Source organism: Ammospiza nelsoni, chromosome 2 (assembly GCF_027579445.1).
Source record: "Ammospiza nelsoni isolate bAmmNel1 chromosome 2, bAmmNel1.pri, whole genome shotgun sequence".
NCBI classification, from domain to species: Eukaryota; Metazoa; Chordata; class Aves; order Passeriformes; family Passerellidae; genus Ammospiza; species Ammospiza nelsoni.
The window spans coordinates 24,383,055-24,404,665 of NC_080634.1; the positions used below are offsets into that span (position 1 = coordinate 24,383,055).

General features: G+C 42.1%; 1 protein-coding gene across 7 annotated transcripts in view; it reads right to left on the minus strand.

The window, feature by feature from the left end:
* The window catches only part of ST3GAL6 (ST3 beta-galactoside alpha-2,3-sialyltransferase 6), a 43,292-nt gene extending 31,731 nt beyond the window's left edge, over nucleotides 1–11,561 (minus strand). For 2 of the 7 annotated variants that reach the window (XM_059467167.1, XM_059467166.1), the window contains exon 1: nucleotides 11,011–11,305. The gene's annotated coding sequence lies outside the window, so the exon portion shown is untranslated. Of the gene's footprint in view, nucleotides 1–9,819; nucleotides 9,886–11,010; nucleotides 11,352–11,523 lie in introns of those variants that run through there. The other 5 variants (XM_059467161.1, XM_059467160.1, XR_009417975.1 and 2 more) reach the window with 5 other exon arrangements.
* Between the last annotated feature and the right edge of the window lie 10,050 nt (nucleotides 11,562–21,611).

Sequence of the window (21,611 nt, forward strand, 5' to 3'; positions counted from 1 at the left end):
AAGCTTTAGCCAACCTAAGCTAGGTTGCTAATTATATTTTACACATCATAGGTGCCTGTATAATAAAGAACAAAGAAACAGATTACTATAAATCCAGGCAGGTCTTCTGCAAGCTGTGGTGACAACACTGCTCCTTCCCAGTCTGTTTCCCCTTTTCTTTCAGCTCTTTTGCCAGAAGGGACTGAAATATAAACAACCATGAAACATGTTCTGGGGGTCAGAGTTCAGGTCATTCTTTTCTCATACTTGGACTTACACAACTCAAAGGTTTCAGTCAACTTGAGTTGCTCTTCCTCCAAGGAACAGAGCATCATGACTGAGTTGTTTTGCTTCTTCACCTCCTTTCAAAAAGGCCAAGACCACAGAAATACTACATAATGAAAAAAACAAAAAATTGAAAATTGAAAAAACAGAAAATTATTAATAGAAAGATATGTAACCCAGTACTAAATCAGTTACTCATTCACACCACTGCTTTGTCCACAAGTGCTTGCAGAGTTAGAGGATTGAGGTCAAACCAGCAATCCTTCTTAGGTTTCCCAGAGAGAAAAAAATGGAAAAAAGTAAGATAAATGGCTGGGAAAAGGTAAATTAGTCAGGTTTCAAAACAGTTCAGTTACAAACCCTATCCAGCACATCATTTTTTCCTCCAGGAACTGTGATCAATCTAAGCAAAGAAAGGCCCAACCAGAAAATTTGATCTCTATTTATTTTATGTGCACATTCACTACAGCATTAAGTTCACCTTAAAACAAGCCACACTTTGTCTTCTAACAATGCCTAGCATATCTAAAACATCCTGGCTGATTTGGAGCTACAGATTTAACCTCAGCTCTCACTAAAATGGCTGGAATTATAAAACTAAATCTACCAGTCAGTTAGGGGGAAGCAAAGAATAAATCTCAACACCAGGTTAAAATAAATCCCCCTCAAAAAAAATCCAAGGAAACGAAACACACAAAGAACCACAACACCAAAGCCCACTCACAAGCAAAATTAGGGTTCTCAAAGGCATGGAAAAACCATGGTGGGGGTTTTGTTGCCTTTTTTTCCTCAATGGATAATAGAGGGCTAATTTACTAGCTTCACTGCCAGCACCTGAAGAATTAAATGCCCCCCATCTACACTGCCAATAAATCCCAAGTAGATCAGACTATTTTCTTACTTCACTGTAACAGTATCAATTCTGATCCATACTGGCATCAGAATCTGTCCCTAAATAGAACCAGGTACTTTTTGTATGACTAGTTTTCACAGTAACATTGGCAAACCCCAACCGTAATAAATTACAAATGCACTAGGACTGCCATCATTAGATGGCACAGCTTTTTACTGTAATTTTTATTGTCCATATGTCCCCACACTTTAAAAAGGAACAGGTTACATTAAGCAGATTTGTATGGATTAATAAGCCAAAAAAATAGATGAGAACATGCACCTGGCCAGCATACAAAACTGAACAGTTAAATTTTCATTTAAATAACATGCCAAACATGTCTGTAGTCAGAGCCCCAAACACAATACATTTCTTCATTTTTGTTGTGTTGCTCCCGGTCTTGCCTCAACTACCAAAGAAAAATTTAAAAATCCCCAATACCACCACCACCCCAAAAAATTCCCCAAACCAACGACCCAAAAAAAGCCCCAAACTAACGACCAAAAAATCCCCTAAATCCCCAGCTGTTTGTGATGCAATTTGCCCCAGTAGCAAATTCTGCAAGTCAATCTGCTGCAAGGCATCTGTGCAGAAGAGAGCTCTGGGATTCTCAGGAATGCAGCAAAACAAGTAAGTGCAAAGTGTAAAGCTAAATTAATTCAAGAAGGGAGGAAAATAGAGACAAGTGGTAGAACTTACACCACACTACTACAAAATCCTGGAAGCTTCTCACAAGCAGGGATCCTGCCAGCTCAGGAGAAATCTGCAGTACACCAGCAGTTTGAGCAGCTTCTCTGATAATGTTAAACCCTCACAATTCCCAGGGCTCTCAATGAATGAACTGACTTTGCCTTTGGATGAAAATCAGAACACAAAACTTCAGTGCTAACTACCATCAGAAAACTAACCCAAAACTGACAGTGCCACACTGGAAAAACTTGAATATTGTAAACATTAAGACTTTTCACAAGCCTTCTTTATACACAGCTTTGGTTTCTTAGTACTGAAGCTCAAATACAGTATTTACAATAAGAACAAAACCACCCATAAGAAAAGCTCTAATGAGCTACTTTGTAATCAAGAGAATGCTCTGTGGACATAAAATATTTTAGAACTCACAAAAAAAGCCATACAGTTTGCATCAGAGCCTGTATCTGATCCCCTAAATGCTTTTAGTACTTTGTTTTGTTTTTTAAATGTGACAGAAAAACTACCACATATAATATTCAAACAGCGCATATCCTGACAACTGAGAGCTACAAGATACACAGCATTGTAGAAAAATGTAGGCCTGTACAACATTTAACACTGTGTAAAGTTCTGGCATCTTCTCTGAATGGAAAAGGTTACCAGTGAGTCTACATGCATTAAAAAAAAAAAAAAAAAAAATTGTTTGTAAGGCAGTGAGCTTCCCAAGTGGAACACAGATGAAGGTGTATCTAAGTTTAGCATTTAGAGTATCATTCATCGTGTTTCATTAAACAAAGCTGAAATCAAATTCACAACAAAGAACAAATGAGCGGGGTACACAGTGTAAACCCAGAACTCAGAACTGGAATTTTTCACAGGACAACTGTTAGTTGCTGTAACAGAATTCAGCTCCTTGCAGAAAAGTTTTCACAGGTTCATTTAGGTACTTCTGTGTATTCAGAGCAATAAAGTGATGTACAGCAATCTGTACTGCAGCGCAAACTTTTAGTGGGTATCCATCTTACAGTGCAGTTCATAGCCCCGAATTATGCACTTCAGTTTTTTTACCTATGCAAGGAAAGCTAATTATATCTGATAGTAATCTTCAACTGCCATCTGCCTGAGAGGAAAGCTGCCTACATTAGTCACAAGAGCATGCTAGGAAAGCTTATATGCTTTTCTCAGAGCTACACAGAGACACCCATTTACAAGACTTTCAGACCTCAATCCTCAGTGAAAGTTAAACACAACCCCTTTCCTCCCCAACACTGACATACTGCTTCCTTTTTCACTTTTTTTTTATTAATTCAAAAGGACAGTCACGCCTAAAACTTAGGGGAGTTAAAGGTGCCTGTCACCCCACCCATGCACCCTCCCTGCCAGTCTCACAGCCCTCCTGCTGGGGGCTGCTAAAATTCCTAGAAGCCCAGATGAGAGCAAGGAGGTGCAAGGGCAGTCAGTCAGGCAGGAAAGTGAGAGCAGGCTGAAGACACACAGCGTGGTCTCTGCTACAGCAGTGGCTTCGCACAGTACCTTCTGCATATCACAGCTCCCTCTGCCAGTTTGTTTTGCTCCTTTACAATCCAGGTCTGGTTTGTTGTAGGTGAAACAGAGAATTTGATTTTTCTGCTCAATTCTGTTTCACCAGACCTTAAATGCTACAGTAAAATGAAGAGGAGTTTCTTCAGCACCAGAGTATCTTTAAACAGATTAACTATCCTTCTCTACCTGATCTTTTCTGAGCACTGGATATGCTCAGGGCTGCATGAGAGTGTCTCCTCTGATGACAAGAGAGTAAGAGTCTGATAAGAGAGGGCTCACGCCCCTGTGAGATCACAGCAGGGCAATTTGTGGCACAGATCTGCTCTCCCATAACCAAACTGGCCCATGCTGTACCAGTGATAAAACACAAAGTCTAATATTTCCTTCAGCATCAAACTTGAAGTCCTCTAGAGCAATATACACTGCACCTGCTGTGCTGCCTACTGACATCTTTTCTTGCTACCCTGACCGCACCAAATGCGGTTCAGCCTCCAGCACCACCATGTCCTATCAGATTGCTATCCATGCCACAGACAACGCAGAACTCCATTAGAGCACAAAATGCCATACAGTAAAAGGCTTTTTGTTCTGTTCTACTGCATGTGTTCTCAGCATGAAACGAGATTTATGCAACCATACCCTGTTTGTGTGCATGCATGCCCTTCTCTTTCCTTCCCTGAAGAACTTTTGAACTCCTTTGGTTGATTTCAGTCAAATGTGAGAGATGAGGAACTTAGTGTATTTGAGACCTCCTCAAGTTTTGCAAAAATAAACACTAGGCTGAGTAGAACAAAAAAACTCTATAAATTCATTTCTCATTAAATATCAGAAAGTACATACAACATAAAGACATCAAAAATATGGTTTCATTTTATCTTGTCACACAGCTGTGTGGTACAGGTATCACAAGAGCATCTAGCCACTGAGGAAGAAAAAAGTGCTCTAATTTTGAAATGGCTTGCACAAACATGTAAGTGTCCAAATTTCCCAAAAGAGCTGTATCAAGTTCAACAGCTTAGATACCCTTTTCAACCACTTAACAGGTAGTGTTAGCCAATTTCCATCACCCAGTTTCAAAAAAGTCACTTCAACACTAACCAGTATTTATTATAAGTAAAGTTCTCTGTGAAAATTGAAGAATGAGATATTCTATTTCACTTCACATTTCTTTCTGCAAAGCTCGGAACAACAGTTTCTATTTAGGCTAGAAATCTTACATATAAAATCTACCTTAGCTGGAAAATAAGCCATCTAAGAACCAATGTCCCAAGTTAAAAACAAATTATAGTGTGCTGTTAGCGCACAAGAATGAAAATAACTATTCCATTCAATTTGTTTCAATGAAAATGAATTAACAGTATTTCCTTAACATGTACTGCAAGAAAAGGCAGTCACTCTTGAGAAATTGTACTAATGGTATGTACACTAACCAGCATTTTAATCACCTGGCTACTGAAAACCCAGTTTTCAGATACCTGGCCTGTGCTCCACAGCACAAAGCGAGCAATGAAAGCACAAAAAACACTCAGCTATGTCAGAGTGTCCATCCAGCCCAGTTCTGTCTCCAGCAGTGACAGCAGGAGATGATTACTTAGAAGCAGTATTTCATGGCCGTTTTGTGTTTCATTCCCATTGTGCACCCATACCTCCACATCTCAACTTTCTGAGAATGGAAAATTAAAACCGCCATGGGTGGCTGTAAAACTGGGAGGTAGTGAAGGGGGCTCATAGAGCACTCCAGCTTCTAAGCTGAGACAAGTATCACCCTGACTTATTAAATATGGCAAAGCTAGTCGTAGTTTTAACAGTTTCCTGCAAGGGAAAATTAAAACAAACAAACAAACAACAACAAGAAAAACACAGGCTTTTTCCAGATACAAAAGGAGAAGGCAGTAACCTGTCTACACAAGGGGCACAATCAAGACTAGCTACCACATGCCAGCAAGCCTTGTATACATTCAGCAATCTGGACAAATCCTAACTTGTTCCCATGCTTCACCAAGTGGATTTAATATTATGTCTTCATTTAATCTTGCGCAAATGTGTTCAAACAAACCTTACAGCCTATCTCACATCTACACCACCTTCTCCTTGTCTCAGTCCCACACATCAACTTCAGACTACCCCAAGCACTGCAGAGATAGAAATGTTTCCAGGGTGCTCAGATGCAGCACTGGTGGATGATACCAGGTTGGCTGGTTCTGTAACTTAGAACCAGGAAATACCTGTCTTAACTGGCAAATGATGAACAACGTTTAATTCACCAACAGCTCCTTGCCAGCAAACATACTCCTGTCTCTTCACTGCAGTGAGAAAAACCCACAGGATCTTCCCTTGCATTGTTGCTTGGATGCCACTGCTCTGAAACAGGTCAATTCCCCCCACATGTCATCCTGCAGGCAAAAAACTGTCAGCACAAGCCACCTTCAAAAATTACCTGCCCAGGAGGGAGTTACATTAACTTACAACTACATGAGGAAAAAAAAAAAAAAAAAAAAGAAAATATTATGGCAAAAACACAACTTCAATTTCTTTATTACTCTGAAAAAGGGACTTCCCCCTCATCCCACATGTGATGCAATTTGTATTTTATAAACACACACATACATTCCATATTGACTATTAAATGGCCATCACATTTCCTCTGCCCACCTCTGCTAAGGCCCAGGGTAAAGCTTATGCCCCTCACACCATTCTCATTTCACTGCTGGCCTCAGGATTCCACAAAGCAGGGAAAGCAAGCAGTGTCTGGAGACCTCTGCAATGCACATGTCAGTCTGTAGATCCAGTCCAACAAAGAACTTTTCTAAGCTCTGCAGTAGATCCCTATTTTAGTGTTTCTAACCTGCACTCACAACAAGAGATAAAACTATTATTTTAAAAGTGAGTTGAAGAGTCTGTGCAAATCTAAGACTGCTAGCCACACACCTCACAAATAAAGTTTCCTGCTGGCTAGTGGCCCAAAAGAAAGCAATACTGCAGCTCAGGAAATGGAAACTTACACTATAAATTAAGAGATATTAAGAGTTTCAGTGATTAACAGAGACCATCATTTCACTCGTGCCTGCTCTTAAAACCAGTTCCTAGATTATTCCATTCTAGCCTTCCTAACAGAATGGGAGATCAACTGGCTCTGTAGGCTTTCCAGCCATCCCAAGTGGAAGGTATTCCATTTTTTTACCTTACTCTGCCTGGCTCTCCTTTTACACTAGAATGTAAAAAAAAAACCTGGCACACCATACTCCAGTTTTACTACTGCTGTTAGGGCTGGGAGCAGAGGTAACTGAACAGTTCCACACAAGTTTAGGTTATTATCCAGGGACACTCACAATTCTCTTACTCTGTGACAGTGCTTCAAAGGGTCTTCCTCACAGGATACCAAGGCATCATTTTTGCCTTCAAGGCCGAAGAACAACCAAGCTTGGAACACTGAAGAGCCAATCCAGCTGAGCAAAATAAACTTTAAAAGGACATGGTATTTCAGAATGACAAGTACAGAAGACAGCAAGAACTACTGCTGCAGGGTGTTTTACCACATTCTGCACCTGAATTTTTTCAACCCGTTTTTCAAAAGGTAGTAACACTGCATGCAACCCACGCATTTCCCTGCTTTTGCTTCACAGACCATGCTAGCTAATATTGCCCATCACTTTTCAACCTCTCTGCACAAATACCAATACTGGTATTGGTATCAGGGATTAATACACTAAACTGCAAAGTGAGAGCTGCTGAAAAGAGACTTATAAAGAAAACAGCAGCATGCACATCCTGTTTTCCTCTAGACCTCAATATACATCAAATCAAGAAAAGATGAAGTTGTAGGCTCTTCTGGAAGGACGGTAAAAGAAAAATTTAAGCTTCAGAAAATTCACACAACAAATAATACGTTCAAGTAGCTTTATTTGCATTTCCCTTGAAGACTAAGTATACAAGCAACCATACGTAACACTGCAAAAGCAGAAGAAACTGGATTAAAGGGGAAGTTTAGGGGGTCGTTTACTCTCTACACAGCTTCTGGTATTTTGAGAAAACTGACAGTAGAAAATAAACACTCTGAAAAAGGAAAAATTCTGTAAATTCAGTTATCCCATAAATTAGTTAATTAGTATTACTATACTATAGCTTATCTATAAAGCTAAAGAAATTGATGAATAAATTATTCAAATGAAAGACAAATTACATGTCATAAGCTTGAAAAACTAAACTCCTCCTCAAAACACAGGGCACACTTCAATTGATTTAGTTGAAACAGTGCAAACATCTGTAGGGAAAGTTCTCTGTAAAAAAAGGTATTTCAAGAAGTCTTGAGCTAATTCCTAAAATGCATTTAGATAGGGAACCAAGGCAGAGGACCTCACATCATACATGAAGCAAAACCAACCTTTTATGCTCTTAAGTAAAATAACCTTAAATGTTAATGTACAAAGGCAAACCTAGATCCTGTCTACAGCTAGCAAGCTATACTGTGGAGAAACAAACAAACAAACAAACAAAAAAAAAAAAAAAAAAACACACAAAACCAAGAGCCTTTCCTCAAGAGCCCTTTTAAGTCAGTGGTGTAGACAACCTCATTGAGAATCATGGTGGTCTCATATGTTTTGTGTTCAAATGATCCATCTGACTGCATCCTCTTCCAGGCCCAGTGTATTTGAATCAACACACAGAAGCACATGAAACAACACCAAGAAGAAAACCACAAATCAGCCAAAGCTGGTTTATGTTAAATTTTCCAAACCTGCTTTGGGGAGACAAACCAAACTTTTACCAAGAGACAACAATCACAGCATGCTCAGAAACCAACAGAGAACAAGCCTGAGACAGAAGTGCTGCTAATGGTACAAATAGGCTATCAACAGCTTCTATCCAAAAATGAACATCTAAGGAAGAAAGCAATCATCTAAAATCTTCTAAACCTGCCTCTGCTTGTAAGCTATCACAGTCTTGAGGAGAAGTTGAGGGAGAAGCATCTCACGAACTTCCCACTGCAAAGGAGATCTGTCACCACTTCACCTACTGTATTTCCCTCTTCAGTCAGGCAACTCCCCTGCCTAACTGCTAAAACCATTAACAGCACACATAGTACATATCAACATAATGTCTTGTCCAACACCTTGCTCTAGTCAAAACCCCTGTAACTCAAGTATCTCCCAACCTGTTCATAACTTAGGACTCAGGTACTGGTGATCTTCCTATCAGCTTTCAGGTTCTAATGTCTCAACTGAACACTCTGCAACTGCTCCCATGGGCACATCCCCGACTAGCAACTGCTTCCAGAGAAAAATTTTTCCTCCTACCTTTGAACAGGGAGGGATAAGGACACTGGGCGACTCATGAGCCTCGGGGGATGATTCATATATCCCACAAGCATGAGAAATCTGCTAAAGCCAATATGACCTTCAAGGAGACCTGAGACTAAGACACCTTTAATTCTGTTGCCTTAATAACAGCCATAAGCCTAAAATGTAACTTAATGAACTGTATCAGTTCAGCAGAGACAGATGAGGTAAAGGAGCAGGTACTGCATCAGATTGGGGAAAAAAGGTAAGCAAATTTATTTAAGTGAAATAGAAACCAGAGCTACAGTTGGTGAAGCCCTACATGTGAAAGGAGAGTTATTTTACTTTTGAAATATCACTTCTGAGACCTAGTCAGACAAGCATACTGCGTGTTGATGGGCAGGAAACCCTACTCAAAGCACATTTCCTTCAACACCTCTCTGGATTTAGTTCCTTCAGCTTAGGAATGACCATGTAGTACCACGGCACCCTCCAGAAAAATATTTTATATATACTTTTTCTCTGTAACATTTTCATATTTTTTTATCTATAACATTTCCGCACAGTTCAGCTAAATTACCAGATTAAAGTAAGTAATCTTATCCCATCACTAAGATCAATCTTAATAGTTCTGCAATCACACTATGTGAGAATAGCTCAGTAAAACACGGATGAAGAAAGAGAAAAAAAATAAAGAAAACTAGATAGAAAGTTTCAAGTCGGTAACAACACAACAGGCACAAATCTCAGACCAGCCGCTCATCTCCCAGGAAATTTTTAAAAAGGGCTGATCTCACCACTTGCTCTAACTCAAACTGAAACACCACCGCCGCTGTCAAATAATAATACAAGTAGTTTAAAAAAAAAAAAAACAAAAATAAAAAAGGCAGGGGACGTTAAACTTCCAGGGTTTGTTTCTTTCCTCAAATGCAAATAATGGATTTGCATAGCTTAAGGCAGACTCTACCCACAGAGCCATTGTTCCTTCCCCGAGGCCTTCGGGATTTCCACGGAGCAGCTCCCTTTCGGTACCCTCGCTAGAAGCAATCTTTTATCCGAACCTGCCTGACCGGCAGCCATGGCAAAACGGTCGGGGATTACCCGACCCAAGCAATTCAAGAGAAACCACCAAATCTTCCGTCCAGTTTTACTTACGGGTCGCCGTCAGCTCCGCCGGGAGGCTCCCCCTGCGTGGGGCTATTCTGCCTGCATGAGCTCACCGTTCCCCAGCCCTGCTCTGCCCCCCTCGCAGCACCGGGCCCCGCCGCCCCTTATCGCCCTATCCATCTCCCCCTTCCCGCACTCGCCTCCCGCCGGCGCGCCCGCCGCGACTCACCGCCGGCGGGGGACCCCGAGGCGGCTCCGCCCGCCGCCCCGGCCTGCCAGCGGAGCTACTCCGGGAGACTGGGGGAAGGCGGGCGGCTCCCCCGCCCCGAGCCCACCAGGAGCAGCCGGGGAAAGTCGGGCGGCCCCTTCCTTCCGTCAGGGGTCCCCACCCGGAGCCGCCTACCTGTGTACGAAGGCGCACAGCTGCCCGCCGGACGCTCCCGCGCTCCCCGCTGCTCGAGGTGGCGACACCCGGCCCCGCATGCGGACCCGGGCAGCGCCGCAGCCCGGCCTGTGCCCCGCTCCCCGGCGCCGGCCGCCCGCCTGCGGCATCAGGCGCATCCAAGAGCCGCCGGGAAAGCGGGGGGTGGCGGCACTTCAGTTTCTACTGGGCTGACCCCCCCGGGAAGCGGCTCCGGGCTACACCGCCGTGTTAAGATTTTTTTTCCCGTGAAGTTCCCAGGAATCTCTGGGAAAGGTCTGGGACGTCTCATCTCACCAGCTCTCAAAACCGATTAAAATTGTGTTCTCTTCAAAGGAGGCTTGTAGAGGCAGGCTCCATCCCTCTAGAAATTCAGTTTAATTCCTTGAGTGCTTTCACCGAGAAACACGCTGATGTATTGAAAGAGCTAGCTCTGCCTTTGAATACGCGGTAATTTACACTGAGTAACAATGTTTTTGGCAGCTGCTGCCATCAGCATTCACCTGAAGGAAATTTTAAAATTGGAAGCATGCATAAAAACTTTACACGACGTTAAAGCTGGAAGCTTTCCCGTCTGGAATGACGCAAGAAGATCATGGGACAGTTAAGGCTGGAAAAGACCCTCGAGATCCATCGTGTCCGCCGTGGAGCGTGTCCCTACAACCGTCACGTGTCCAGCGCCAGAGACACCGGCAAACTCGGGAACAAGCACTCCCAGGGCACCCAATCCTATGGGTTCAGGTACCGTCCACGAGATCCACTCAGCCTGTGCAAGGCTTTACAGAGCTATACGAGATAAACCAGGGGTGCTCACTTACCGGTTGTTAACAGAGCAGCTTATTTTATCTTTAAATCATCCCAGAGAGGAGGACAGAACTCATCGCTTCTGCTTAAGGCCGCCCACGCTCTTGCTGCAGCCTCTAGTAGGTCTAGCCCGGTTCCCGCATGGTGGTGCTTACGACGGGATTCAAGAGGAGGGCTTGTTCAGCTGAGCCCCATCTGCAAGAGAAAACGTAGGAGGAAGCACGTTGTGTATTTACACAGAAACGTTGATTAGCTCGAGCCTGCTGAAATTCCTCTTCCATTTATACCAAAGCCCACCAGGGGAAGGAGATACGTGAAGACAGATGAAGCAGTGCTACGTCTTCCCGTTAGGTAGTGTCTGTCGTAAGGACCGACTTCCTACGGAGCCGCAGACGCTACTCTTCCTCCTTCTCCTCCCCCTCCTCGGGCCGGCGACAGGAGCCCCTCCCCCGCCCCGACAGTCCGAGAGGGGGTGGGAGACTCGCAAAGCGGGGGGCAGCGAACCACCCCCAGCCTCCTGGAATTACCATCTGGTAAGAAACTAATCGTCATCGTGTGTATGTCGAAGGGGGTTGGGATCGTGCAGGGGCAAGATTCTCCCTCCCCAAGTTTTGCCTCCTGCCATGAAACCCTAGGGGAAGCCGGCAGGGGAAGAACTACCCCCTGAGGAGCTGCTGCCAGGAGCAAATGAAGCCCCACCCAACAGAGGCGGGAGTCATTGGGCTCCTGGAAAATCTCTCCGTACTTCAGCGCCCAAGCGTTTGGGGCTGGACCTTACTATTTCGAAAGGAAGTTATTAAACAATTCTGCCTCTGATAAAAAGGATGAAAAAATGAATTTGTTTGGAATCCTGTGCTGCATCAATGCTGTGTTTTGCCCAGAGGAGTGTACATGCTGGAAGAAATCTGAAGGGTTGTTAATAATTTAATTGCCCTCTCCTGTTTCTATCTTTATGATCCTGACTGCTTCCAATCTGAAAATTTTCTAAATGATGCTTCAGTGAGCTCAGAGTATGTTTTTAGCATTGTCTCAGAACAAGATGCTTCCTTAACTGGAAATGCAGCTTCTGCTTTTGATAGCTGTCACTGGGAATGACCAGAGGTGGATTCTGTTCTCAGCAGTTTTCTACAGCCTGTGTGTACACATAATAAAAATAACAGATTGAAAGCTGGGAAATTTTGTCTATTCTTCAGGGACTGTTCCAGTCTTTAGCTTGCCGAGATAATTTTCAGTGTATTCTGGGCGGGGAACCAAAGTTCAGACCTCTGTAATTTCTCTTCCCTTGAGCTGAAAATACCTTAGTACTTTTCCCCCTCTCCCAAGAGGCTCCTCAGGTCTTCACCCTTCACATCCTGCCCTTTACAAAACCAAGCTTCTTCCAAGTATATAGCTAAATTGTATGCCTTCTAAAGTTACTTTATTTAACTGTGCTATATCTTTTCCCATTAGCTATCAGCTCTTCAGTCCTTGCCCTTCAATTCACCTAGACGTCATAGTCACACAACCGAATTTAAAAAATCATTAAGGTTGTACAACAAAGGACTCAGAATTAGGACATGTTAGAAGACTGATTTTGTGACTTCATATCATTCCCCCTGCTCATATGTTTCAGGACATTCTTAAATTATGTCATCCAGTATTGTTTTGTTCTGGCCTTGCTTTATTTTGCAAGGCCTTGTCTTTGTTTATGATACAGGATGGACTTTCAGGATGTACCAGATTTTTGCAGAACAAGATGTTGGGACTATTCACCACAGAAGAGTGTAGGAAACTTTGAGGAAATGCATGGTATTCCTGCCTCTGTTCCAGACAGGATGTGTGTGCTGCAGCTGCAACTTTTGTGCATGGGTTCATGAGCATGAGCTTATTTCACACTGGCTAAGGTGGGGTATAGTACCAGTCCTGCAGGGATCTCTGGGCAGGCTGAAGGGCACAGGAAGAAGAACATAAAGATGCTGTGGGCAGGACTGAGCCACGGCTCAGAAGCAGTACAAATTACTGGTGCACCTCTGAAGCAAGCTAGATACATGCAGTGTTCATTCCTGTGGTGGTGCCATGTGGCAGCTTAGAAGTCATTTGATTTTACAGCTGACTGCAATTTACTCAATCTTGCACGAAGCATCTTACTCTCGGAAGAGCTGGGTGTTCACAATTGCAGCCCAAAGTCCATAGCAGATACAGTTCACTCACAGTTTTATTCCCTTCCATTAAAGGCAGTGTGTGTAAGAAATACAAATAATTGTCTCTAAGGTAGCTGAATACACCTTTATCTGGAATAAACTGTGCTATATTTGTCAAGTAATGTAATTTCACTTCGGTTTCTTCTGGCAATTGTAGCTGTCCCACAGAGCAACAGAATGAAAGCTGGTGTTTGTTGTCATCTAAATATATTGAGCTAAATTCAAGGATTCAAATGGCAATTTGAATAATTAATATAGTGCAGGAAAAGTTTAGTTCCTAGATGTTTTCCAAATAATCTGTACAAGCAAGAATTTAGTAACTAACCTGCAACCCCATGAATTTTTGGGCACAAAGTACAAGGAAAATACAAAGAATCACTGGGATATAGTCTATTGCAAACAAATTATTTGACAACAATAAGATTTTTTCAAAATTGTTTTGAAATGGCTGACTACCAGGAAGTCAAATGAATATGCCTGAAAACAAATGCAATGCATATGACCAAAAAGTCAACAGATTTGCTCTTTCAGTTGAAAATCAACACTCCTGAGACACAAATCTCTCCCCAAACCAAAGATAAAACCCCATAAACCTTTAAATATAAAGCAACAACTAAAATAAATCTGAATAAAATGTAGTCATATTTTAGTTCCAGGAGAAACCACGTACTTCCTGAGCCATTACTAAACTAAGAAAATGTTGTTGCCTCTATCCCAGCTTGCAAATCAGAGAAAATTAAGAGGAAAATTACAGGAAATGGAAGGGAAAACTGTTGAACGTGGGAAAATAAAAATTAAAGAGAAGAAGGAATAAAGAGAATGGAAAGTTGCAGCATCACAAAAGTGATTTCCCTGTCAATCCAATAAGATGACTAATCAAGCTGCCTGTAGGCAATGCACCATATCTATCATACACATCTGGTCTTAGAACTAAAATGCAACAGAACTGTCACCCTTGATAATTACTTTGGGAGATCACACATTTACAGAAATACAGATTGTCACAATATCCTTGTGGGTCCCTTCCAATTTAGAATATTCTGGGATCCCTTCTCCACCCATCTTCTGGCTTTACTGCCTACCATCACAGTCTGATCCTAATCTTTATGTCAGGCCATGAGAACTGCCCTGAGTCCCACGCATGCCCACATCTCTCCTACTGAGCTCCAAAACCTGTCTCAGCACTACTCTGTTCTGTACAGGTTCTCAGTTCCCTTGCCTAGGTGCTCGGGCCTGCCCCAGGTGCTCTTCACTGTACTTACAGCTCCAGTCGAGGTAAGCACCAGTCCTTACATAGATTGAGTCATCAATCTGTGGTTGCATGATTTTTCTTCCACAGACACTTTGCCAGGAGACAACTTGCTGAAGCCTGTCCCACGAGCTTTAAAAAATCTGGTTAATGGTTATAGCATATCTCATCAGAGCCCACAGTGTTTGTCATGAGCTCATAATGTACAACTCCCACCTGGTTTGAGGTCACTTTTTCAAGACCTGATCAACCAAAGAACTGCTGAGACAACCAAAGAACCAAAGTCATGGCTGTGACTGCTTTCTCAGTCCCCAGGGCCTGCCTTTGCTGGGAGTTGCAGAGGGCTTTCCCCTGCCCCGGGCTGTGCAGTGCTCCTCTACTCAATCTGGGAGACAGGACACCAGCAAACAAAACATGATGGCAGGAAATGTCATGGAGGTAACCCAGGTAGGCTGAGACAGCCTCCATTTATTTTTACCCCAGTAAAATGCAATCTGGGGTGGTGAGCACATTAGGAAGTGCTATTTGCCAACCAAAGTGAAGGCTTTAATGCATGTGTTTATGCATGAGCATCTACAAAGCCATAAAGAAATACATTATCTAATAGGCACTAGGCATTCTTGTACTTCATTAGGCATATACAGAGGAACAAATAGGTCAAAGCACACCCACTTGAAGAGCATTGCAAACAAAACAGTGGAAAGGAAAAGGGAAAATGGTTTGAAAAATTACAGAAAATATAACATCCTGTGCACCTTGTGGTTTTCACCAGGTCAAGAGCAACATTAAACCTCAGGTTTCACTGCACCAATTGTTCTCTTGTTTCCATTTAATTACAGTGTCATATGGAATTCAAGTTCTCTGCTTGTTGCTTAATCCTCCCAATGGATGCCTGTATACTGACTCCACCTCTATGTGTGTCTGTGGATAACCCAAACTGAAGCTTCATGGTGCCGAAAGCAGCAAAGCAGGCAAGAGCTTCTGCTTCCTCCCCTGGCAGGAGACAAACCTCTCAAGATCCAGTTCTCCTACCCATCTGCCTGGGACACGGCAGTCTCCTCCCTGTAGCTTGCAGGCATGCAGTGGACTTCTGTTCCCTGAGAATGTCAGCTGTGGCATCTGGCACAAGGGAAATGGGGGAAAAGGAGAGAGGTGGAGGGGTGCATGGGAGAGTTAAGCAGTTGAGGGGGGCAGCCAGGCTGTGGGAGACTCTTACATGCAGTCTGCTGCTAGGTCACAGCCCCAGTGCCAAATGCAGGGGGGCACTGAGCTCAGAGAGAACAAGAAGTCCTTGATCCTGTGGCTCTGCGTCCCTACCCGCTTGGCCTTTGTGCTCAGATGACTGACATAAGATGCTTCTGGAAGATGAATCCTTGCCCTTTTATGATAGCTCTGTTAGTCCTAGAGTATCATGCCAGGACGCACTCTCCTTGTCTCCTTTCCAAGGAGAGGTCTGCATGTAAGATGCCTTTGCCATTTAAAGCTCAGCTTAATGCCCAGTTTCTTTCTCTGTGCATTTTATGAAAATGTTTCCCTGTTCTTCCTGCTGGCTCCGCCAGCCTCTGCTTCTGGCCTTCAGACCCCCAAGGTTTTGTCCTGTGTCCTGCTGGCTTCATCTGTACAGCCAAGTCATTATTACAAGTGCTCAGGCAGCTACTGCAGCTCTCAGATATCTAGCCTTTCCCCTTCAAATTTTTGGCCAGTGTTAACTGGCCTGCATTTCTTTACTGGTTTGCTGCCAAAGATCTAGGAACAAGTGCACAGTTTTTCTGGCAGGTACTCTTCAGCTGGTCTTTACTTGAAAATATGATGTAGCAAGTCAGTACACAAAACAGGGCTATCAAAGCAATACAAATAGCTATGATTAGATTCCAGGGAGGAGAGCGAGAAGTTAAGTGAGTCTCTGTAAGTCAGAAATGTTATGACAAACTGCTAGAAGCCTTGTCATATGTGAACAGCATGCTAATTTCGTGTTTCTTACTTTTAAGACTTTTGCGTGTTTCTTACTTTTAAGACTTTTGCATGTTTTTTTTTACTTTTAGGACTTCAAGTTGCACTCAAAAAGTCTTGGATGTAGGCAAAACATGGGAAAATTTCAAATACATTTCTTTCCATGACTGACTTACCCACTTACAACTCCTGCCGGGTAATGCCCATGGCTAGTGAGCAAATGGTCACTTGCCACAGTTTGGAAGAATCAGTAGGAACCCACACAAAATTGGACTGGTGACACAGGAGAAAGAATCCTCCCTTCATGGCAGTCCAAGCTGAAGAGAGCAATCCTATGGCAGAAAATGCTGCCTTAGTCTCTGTAACTTGGGAGAACAATAGCTCATGGATCAGACTTTTCTTTTTCACTGCTCTGCTCCTGTTCCAAATGGAAGCTAGACCTGACCCATGCAGATATGATCAACAGCCAATATCCAAACCATGTGCAATATTCATTCTATTTCAATGTTTAGCCATTTCATCCATGCAAGTGGAAAACATCAACTGATCTTTGCAATTTATTAAAAGCCATCTGTCAGTTAACTCACCATCATTTAATTAATCATAAAATTCCCCATTGCATGGAAACACTTCCAGCAGCCCAAGCTACCTGCTCACAGCCTCTGTTTTTTTGAGGAGTGGTTGTTTTTGATTTGGACACATCATTGAAACCTGGCCTTTCTTGTCTGCAGCTAAAATATAATCAAGAAAAGTTCTGTCACTGAAATGTTATTATAGAAACACTACTGGAAATTGTGCCATGGCCGATTTTAACTTCCCCGATACTATTTGGGAAAACAAATGCTTCTAATAATAAACTTGGGCCCACCTAGCGATGTGTGTGATAGCTGCCAGATTCCTTCTCAGTAGTCACTGAGACAAAAAGAGACAACCTCAAATTAGTAAGTAATGAAGACACTAAAAAAGAACTGGTCATAGAAAACTGCGTTGGGCTGAGTACTCAGCAACTGCTTCCATTTCCATGGACAGAATAAGAAACACAAGCAAAGGGCAAACTGTCAAATTAAGGAAACTCACTGGCAAATTCACCTTGACTGAGGAGCTGGAATACTTAACTGTGGAGGGAGATTGGAATAGATCTAAATCAAAGATACAAAAACTCCCAAAGTATATATTCCCAGCAAGAAAAAGTCTTATTGGGAAACACTTCAGACCTGAATAAATGGGGGGAAAACCACTTCAGAAAGGTTCTTAGGAGTCAGAAAAAGTAAACAATACTGGTCAACAAAGATAGCTTTAGAGTAGAGATACATAGGATTAAAGCCAGTTTTGTCAAAAGTCAAATGAGCTGGAACATGCAAAGATGATTGAAGTAAACAATAAATAAATCTTCAACCACTCACAGAAAAGGAGAACATGCCTTAGATAGTATTTCCCTAGAAGAGGCAGGAAAGCAGTAATGCAAGTATACAGAATCTCTGTGGTGCTTCCCCCAGAACGCAGTGTATGATTTGTGCTCTCACACTTGAGAAGAAAGCAGTTCTGGAGAAAATACAGAGAAGTGTTACACTGAGCATGAACAGTCTGTCTTGTGAGAGCAGCTAAACAAGAATGGCAGGAGAACAAAGGGATACAAACTGACTGTGAATTCAGTGAATTCCTTGCCATAGCAGAAACCTGCGGACTTGTTGGTACCCTTGCCATGCTTTCTGCCCCTCGGTCTGTAGCACATTATCCTTTGGTTCTTGGGCCTTTTCCTACAACCCTCAAGTTTGTTGTAAAGCACTTGAAAAGACCCTTGGCACAACATTGGTGGAATATGAAGGAAATGTTTTATGGACATTTTTGAACAATAAACTCACTGTGCAAAGTTGCGTGGCCGTGCCTCAGAGGGTGGGGTTCATCCAATAAAACTGGCATCATTTGAAGAAAAATGCATTTCACCTTTCTCCTTCTTCAGGGAAGGGCTTAGTCAGAATACTTACAAATACACACAAAAAAGAGAACTCTTTGTAATCAGAGAGTGCTTGTAGTAACCCAGCTGACAAAAAGCTGCAATCTCACACCTTGTCATACAGAAATATAACCAAAATTAGCCAGCTTTCAGTTACATTACACCCTCTCTGGCACAGCAGATGTTTGCATCATTACTTGTGCTTTTGAGCTGGTTGTTGAATTTGGTATGACCATGTGGAAGTATCTTATCTCCAGCAAGCACAAGTGAAGCCCAGCCGTCATTGCAATAGAAGTAGTGAAAACTAGGCACTGGCCCTCTATTATTCACATCTAAAAGCAGAATCCACCTCATTGCCTGTTTTAACAAGTTCTTTTTTCTTCTTCTGAAGATTCTTTTTGAGTTTGTTTAATTTCTTTTCTTCTTCTCTATTTTAGTAATTGGGAAGCTCAGTTTTCTTTTAACTTTCTTATGAATCTGCTCCAAACCAGAGCAGATTCTTGCCCTGAAGGCATATAGGAAGAAGGAAAAGACAATTACAGAATTAAGTTACCTGTGACAAAGAGTTTCACTTTGCAAGTTTATGAAGTTGTCCCATGAGCTAACCAACTTGGGTAGCACAGTATTTGGGATGGTCAGAAGTCTCTGTACAATCAACTCTAATGTACATATGTAATAGTTATTTTAAAATAATTCCACCTAAAGAAACAGCTCTGTCAAGAATTTCCCATTACCGTGCTTGGTAGGAGCTGCCAGGAATTAGCCTTGTACCCCCACAACAAAAAGGACAACCTTGCTGGAGTGTTGCCAGTAAGATTTGCTTAAATATTTACTTAGAGCTGAATTGATAAACCCAGAATGCTTTATAAAGTGAACATCTACCTTTAGGTGACAGAAAGTTTGATCCAAAGTCAACAGTAAAGTCCACATCCCACAAGTAGATATGTTCTTGTAACTCTCATTATGTTGAAGAGTCATGACCATAAACATGACAATTACTCCACTACTATTGTGCCACTGTTGCTGGCAAGACATCACAATCAGTGATTTATAACAGAGCATTACAGAGATAATGATAGAGAAATTTGAGAGCAGAATCTGAATCATTGATGCTGCAAGTCAAAAGGTGCACTTTATTGGAGAGAAGGGTCCTGTGACTTTTGCAGAAGAGTCAAGTAGCACAGGATGCCAACAGTTGCAGAAGTTACCGCCTCAGAAGCAGGGGTGGTCTTTGCAGAAGTCATACCAAGGATTAAAGACTTATTTTCAGAAGGAAGAGGACTTGTAAGATCTTATCTTGTCCAGGCTGAGCTTTTTTGCCTTTACTTTTTCCCGTGTTTCCAGTTTTCTACTCCAATAGGCTTTTCTTCTTGTTTATCCAGTATTTATTCACTGCATGTGAACAGTGTTTCAGCATGGTAGGTAACACAGCCTGCTTTCTGAACAGGTTTTCTTCCATCTAAAATACCTGCAAAATGGATGATTACTAAAATACACCAAATTAACTATCACTTATTACTAGAACTTGCCTGATTATTTTAGATTATCGTAAGATTTATCAAAATGTTTGTCACTGTTAAGAAGCTTCTGGAAAGTGAATACAAATGAATGATGTCATGTGCCATTCTAAGTGGAAACTTTTTGCCTTTTACAAACAAAAAAGGTGATTTGTTTAGCCTCTTCAAAACAATGCTCAGTCATGTCTTGAACCAAGACAGCAAACTGCTCCTACATAAATGTTGACATACATCTTGATTTTTCAGGTTTTCAAGACCAGTAGGCAAAGACAGAGGAAGACAAGGCTGTTTGGAAGAAAAGAAGAAGAGTGACTTAAGAAACCCCAAAATTGTTGAAAAAGGATTGGTTTGGTTTTTCTGAAACTCCACAGTTTTATTTTTCAACAAACATTACCTGCTTTTTGGCAGTAACTTCTATTTATGTCCAAGGTATCTGGAAAAAGAGGTTTTGGGCCAACACTGCAGTGCAATTCAGACATATCATGATTCAGATCAGTCATCAGTTGCTGCAATCAGTGTGTCCTGTGGACAACTGTCAGCTTACTGAAAGCATTTCAGAGCTTAGGAATAAGAAGATCCGGACAAGCTGTAGCTGAAAAACTACGGAAGGGGATCTGTTTAGTTTTAAACTGGTACAGATGTGATGTCACTGTGAGATACCAAGAGGCAGAAATTCCGTGAGAAAATTCATATTAGCTGCATCTGACTCTGCATCCAGTCACTGCTGCCAGTGTTCCCTAGGATGTTCAGCTACTATTATGCAGACTGCTTGCTTCCCCTCATCTACTGTTGTAGTTGCTAGCGATCTTTTAACAATTGCATTTTAAATCAAAGTCAAGGGACACTTGCCTCTTGGCATCCTGCTTGAACTCCTATTAATTTACTCATTAGATCCTTGTAAGTTCAACAGACAGACTTTGGGGAGTACTCCCAGTGTCTTGGCATGCAGTCAGCCTCTTTAGCAGATTTTGTTTTCTTTCAAAGTCAGGAATATTAGGAGCTCAGCAGATCCTGGCAGCTTTCAAGGGAAGGAGTGTCCAGGATTTTCAGATTCCTTGTGCCCAGTAGTCTAAAAAGGAAAGAATCTCAGGTGCTCCCCTCCCTCTCCTGCCATTCCACTGCATGGGCTGAAAGGGAAGGAACAAACAAATCCCAGCTTCTATGGCAAACCCAGAGGCTTTTGAAATTAGAAGACCCCATTTTCTTAATCTTCCCCAGTCCTAATTTGTTGAAATCAGCAAGCCAACATTTTTCAGATTGCTGTTCTTTGGAGAGCTTAGCAATTATCTTTCAATGCAGTCTGGAACGAAAAAGAGAAATGTCGATTTTCAAAGTCATCTCTGATGGGAATTGTGTTTCTCTTCCTGCCTCTGGTTTGGGAAGCATCAGAATTGTGTATTTGGAAAGATAGGCAGGCAAATACAAGTCTGAAGAAGAGGTAATTATGAACTGTCTGCAGATGTTGCAGTAGCAAGTTTGAAGAGGAAAAGCTTCTTCTTAATTTAAAATTTGATTTAAAAAATATGCATCTCCAAAAACATTTTCCACAGAAATAGAAGCTATTTAAAGGAAAAAAAATTAAAACTACAGTGAGAAAAATCCCATGAGGAGATTTGCAAAACTACTGAGATTTGCAAAACCTCTGGTACAGCCAGTTTTTTTTACTTCAGCACTTTTTTAGGGCTCAGTTTTATTGAGAATGTTGGAGATTCGGTGTTTGGCTGTTGAGCTGATTAGACTGAGTAAAACCAGCTTTTCCTAAACA